General features: G+C 28.0%; 1 protein-coding gene across 3 annotated transcripts in view; it reads left to right on the forward strand.

Annotated features, from left to right (window-relative positions):
- Positions 1–5,000, forward strand: part of Ntan1 (N-terminal amidohydrolase 1) — a 45,944-nt gene that overhangs the window by 11,815 nt on the left and 29,129 nt on the right. Inside the window, exons 2-3 of one of the 3 annotated variants that reach the window (XM_085660993.1) lie at positions 3,105–3,198; positions 4,773–4,867. The exons of 1 other annotated variant lie outside the window; for it this stretch is intronic. The gene's annotated coding sequence lies outside the window, so the exon portion shown is untranslated. The remainder of the gene's footprint in view (positions 1–3,104; positions 3,199–4,772; positions 4,868–5,000) is intronic. One more of the 3 variants, XM_085660992.1, reaches the window with a different exon arrangement.

Raw genomic sequence — 5,000 nt, forward strand, 5'->3', positions numbered from 1 at the left:
TTTTCTTTTTTCAAAGACAACAGAATGGTTTAGATAAAAATTAGTTATTTGCAATGTACAATATAATCCTAAGAGCAAACATATATATATATATATATATATATATATATATATAAAATATTAATAATAATGACAATTGAAATTGTAGTTTTCATTATCGATCAATCTCGATTAATATTAATTATTTTTGACGTGAAAAATGCGTTAATTGTAAAAGGAAAAGAGAAAAGGAAAAAACGAAACAAAACGTGATCTTATCGATCATTCTTCTATCTTAATCATTGTCTACTTTTTTTTTTTTTTTCTTTTTTTAAATCTTATTTTTTTTTCCCACCCTTAATATCCGCACTGCTTTATCCCTCGTTATAATCATCGAGCGCATATTTCTAATTCAATCATACCTACGTCCTTGTGTTCGGTACCATTTATAAATTGCCATGAATAATAATGCCTGGCTATGAAAAAATGACGAAGTAACGAAGTAAGATATTACCAGAGCTCGTAGCAAAAAAAAAAAAAAAAAAAAAGAAAAAAAGAAAAAAAACAGAAAATAAAAAATTACATAGATACAAGCATGTGATAGAGAAGATTACATGAGAAGGTTGCAGATGATAACTATGGAAAAAAAAAGAAAAAAAAAAGAATTTACAAAATTACAAATGTTAATGCAAGAATGCGATTTCGTTCATTACATGGTATTGTAGAGGGTTAACGATTACGAAAGAAATGATTCAAAAAAAAAAAAAAGAGAAAAAAAGAAAAATTACAAAATTACAAGAAATCATAGGAATGAATGCATTGTCTCGGGAAGTTGTCAAGCAAATTGGTCGAACCAGATAATTTAGAAAGTTGTCAATAGTTCGTACGTACAAACACACATACACACACAAACATGTGCGTAGTAGACACACGTAACAGAGAGCCAAACAGAGAATGTCGAAATTGTCGAGAATAAGCTAAGGTAAAAGGTCGATGAGGTAGAAAGAAAATCGGCAAGAAAACGGTCGCGTTAATTGTGCTTACGAAGGTAGATAGATATAATAGATGGTATATATACAGGGTGTATCATTTAAATCAATACTATATTTAAGTCATAAATATCTACATACTTTTTTTCTCTTTTCTTTTTTTTCCTTTTCTTTCTTTTCTTTTCTTTCTTTTTTTTTTTTTTTTTTTTTTTTTCTCCATAGAGAACGACGAAGTGCATCGATCGATGTGAGTGTAAAAAAATATGGTTCCATTAAGGAGGGAAAAAAATTATGCGTGCAGATTGACCTTTGCGTGACCTCTATGCGTCCATCGACGAGAAAATTTCTTACGTTAGATTACGTGCGCCCAAGTGGGAAGGACGTAACTTTTATTTCCGACATTCGGCTTTTTTCTTTTTTTTTTCTTCTCTTTTTTTTTCTTTTTTTTCTTCTCTTTTTTTCTTTTTTTTTTTTTTTAATCATAATAATTTAGAGCAGATATATGAGGGAATTGATTTTAAATGGGACACACAGTATATATAGGTAGAAATGGCATGTCTATCTACTATCCACGGATATTTGTTTGTGAATGTATGTATGTATGCATGTATGTATGTATGTATGTATGTATGTATGTATGTATGTATGTATGTATGTATGTATATAAGTACATAGTGCAGTGGAGATTTATGTATTAGGAAGCATTGTTGCCGAGAACGGTGCATCGTTGCATAACGCGCTCTATGCACCGTACGAAGTCGACGATAATCGAATATCTATTTCGAATGGCGAGTTCGATTAGATTTCTCGAAATATTCTCTAACGAGCTTTTTCTTTCCAACGAATACTCCGTTAAATATCTTATTTATTATTCGTCGAAAATTCTTTGAAACGTTTGAAACGTGTTAATTGACAAAAAAGGATTGATTCGATAATTAAAGAAATCATTTATCAGAACTTTCGAAAGAACTAGCGAATGTGTGTGTATATATATATATATATATATTTTTTTTTTTTCTTTTTTTTATATGTTTTAATATCTATCTTTTTTATTTCTTTATGTATTGAAAAATATTTTTTTTATCACTCTTTTTTTTTTGTTTTTTTTTTTTAATTAGTTCGATCGTTTCCCTTTTGAATAAATTAAATCAAATACTTTATAAAATTAATTTATATATTGAAATATAAGCGCGCGAAGGATAATGTAAATGTTAAAATTAAAAGATAATGAAAAATTAAATTATAAAAATAATATAATTTAAAATACATATGAATATTTATTATACTTCATGTATATGGAAATACATATACATACATACATACATACATACATTATATATATATATATATATATAAATTAATTTCAAACTTATTATTAATTCTTCTGAATTTATTAGAAAAAAGAAAAAACCAATCGTCTCTCTCTCTCTCTCTCTCTCTCTCTCTCTCTCTTTCTCATACACACTCTCCCCCTTTCTCTCTCCCTTTAAATAATTAAATAATTATTAACAATATATGGAAAGAGATTTATATAAAATGAGAAAGGCAAAAAAAATCAAAGAGAGAAAGAAATGGAGAGAGAGTGAGAGAGAGAGAAATAATAGGATTTATACACGATCTCGATTTTGATTTTTATCAAACAAAAAAGATCGATGATCGCAAACATTGTATAAGTAGGAAGAAGTACTTCCATGGTTAGATACTTGTATCGTCGACTTCGAGGAGAGGTAAAATGAGCGCCAAAAGAAAAAAAAAAAGGAAAGAAGATAAAAGGAAAAAAGAAAAAGAAACGATATAAAGAGAATAATAAAAAAAAAGGAAAAAAAGAGAGAGAGAGAGAGAGAGAGAGAGAGAGAGAGAGAGAGAGAGAAAGAAAGGAAGAAAGAGAAATTAAAAATAAAAGAGTCATGGCGACGAGCGTAGGTACGAGGACGCGTAAAAACAATCGAAGGATGTCGTACCCCATAAATATGTAGAAGAGAAGCTTGAACGGCCACTGTATGCAAATTCACTTTGCCTCTGCTAGTTGCTGCTGTTGGCTGCTGTTGCTTTATACTTCTCTTTCTTTCCTTCTCTCTCTTTCTCTCTCTCTCTTTCTCTCTCTATCTTTCTATTTTGCATACGATCACCCGATAGATTCCGTGTCACGAGAAGGATAAGACGAAGAAGGAGAAGGAGGAGGCCTGGTGGAGAGGGAAAAAGAAAAAAAGCAAAAAAGGGTTGATCGCAGGTGCGCAGATTTTCTTTTCTTTTTTTTCCTTTTTTTCTTTCTTTATTTATTTATTTTCCTTTTTTTCTTCTTTTTTTTTCTTTTTCACGAACTCGAAGCAACGTAAAAATTGTTGAGGAATTTTAAAAAAAAAGAAAAAAATGTCATCAAAATTTCCTTGAGAAGGAAAAAAATATATATATTTATTTATTTATTTGAAATTATAATCGATAAGTCGTGTAATTAAAATTATGTGCAGACGCGTGCACGTACACACATACACATACATACAAAGATATACACTCATATATTAAAATAAATTTTGATTTAATCCCCTATATGTTGTCGTGAATTATTATTATGATTTTTTTGGCTGAAAAAAATAAATGTTTTCTCGAAGGGAAAAAGAAATACGTGATAAGAGATCATACGGTAATTTTAATTATTAAATTCATACAGCAAGTAAAATGATCGATAATTAGGAAACGATGTTACATGACGATAGCAACATCTTATATATATATATATATATATATATATATATATATAATATTAATCGCATTATAGTAATATAGTAATGGTATAGTATATAGTAGTAATATAATATGTTGATTGTAATATGTCGAATATTTTAGAAGTATGTATAAGATTAGAGAATAACGTGTGGCAGCTGTGTTTCCCCCTTTTAATACTTAAACCAAAACTATAAACAGAAAGAGAGAAATGAATAGGTAAGAAGACGATATATATATATATATATATATATATATATATATATATATATATATATAGTTTTGACCTCTGATCAAAGGCTTCAACTTCCGTTTGAAAATTTACGATTTCCTTTATAGTTCTTATAAAAAAAAAAAAAAAAAAAAAAAAAGAAAGAAAGAAAAAAAAAAGAAAAAAAAATGAAAAGAAAGAAAGAAAAGGAAAAGAAAGAAATGTCCGTGCTTGAATAAATTCAAGAATTTTATTATTTATAATTTTAAATTGTTTTCATTTGTATATCCCTTGTGTAACACAAATACATATATATGTATGTATATGAACACCATATCTGTTTCTCGTTTTCTCATTTTAGCGTGCAGTAATAAGATGGATCAAAAGTTTTAATGCTAATTTAAAAATCAATTCACATCTTTTCGAGATCATGTATATTAATCGTAATTTTTTATTGGATTGTAAACAAAACAAAAAAAAAAAAAAAAGAGAAAGAAAAGAAAAGAAAAGAAAAGAAAAGAGAAGAAAAAAAAACTTGCTTATGGACGCAAGTCAAATTCATTGAATCGTTTGAACTATTGAATTCATCGAGGTTATTGGAATGATTAATCTAATTGCAAGATTACTTTTTTTTCTCTCTCTTCTCTTTTTAATCACCTTTCGATGGCTTATCAAACTTTTGACCCACTCTGTTGCATTCGCGCGCATAATCTTTTCTTTTCTTTTTTCCTTTTTTTTTCTTTTTATTTTTTTATTTTTTTATTTTTTTTTGTTTTTTTTTTTTTTTTTTTGTTTTTTGTTTTTTGTTTTATTCTTTTCCTTGCGCAGTAATAAATGCGTAAGAGTAATAAAGTTAATCTGAATATGTGCAGAATGATGCAAGGAGGAACGAAGGGGTCGAAGATATTTTAGAAATGGCGGAAGGCACGTGCCCGTTTTATTAAAGAGGATTACGATAAGCTGCAAGGTGAGTTTTTCTATATGACTTTTGTTTTACTTTCTTATTGAAATTTTTTCTCTTTTCTTCTTTCTTGCCTTTTTCTTTCCTTTTTTTTTCTTTCTTTTTTTTTTTTTCTTAACCTTCTCCGCGCGGAGATTTA

The sequence above is a fragment of the Vespa mandarinia genome, chromosome 13, assembly GCF_050613455.1.
Source record: "Vespa mandarinia isolate Hongniang chromosome 13, ASM5061345v1, whole genome shotgun sequence".
Taxonomy (NCBI): Eukaryota; Metazoa; Arthropoda; class Insecta; order Hymenoptera; family Vespidae; genus Vespa; species Vespa mandarinia.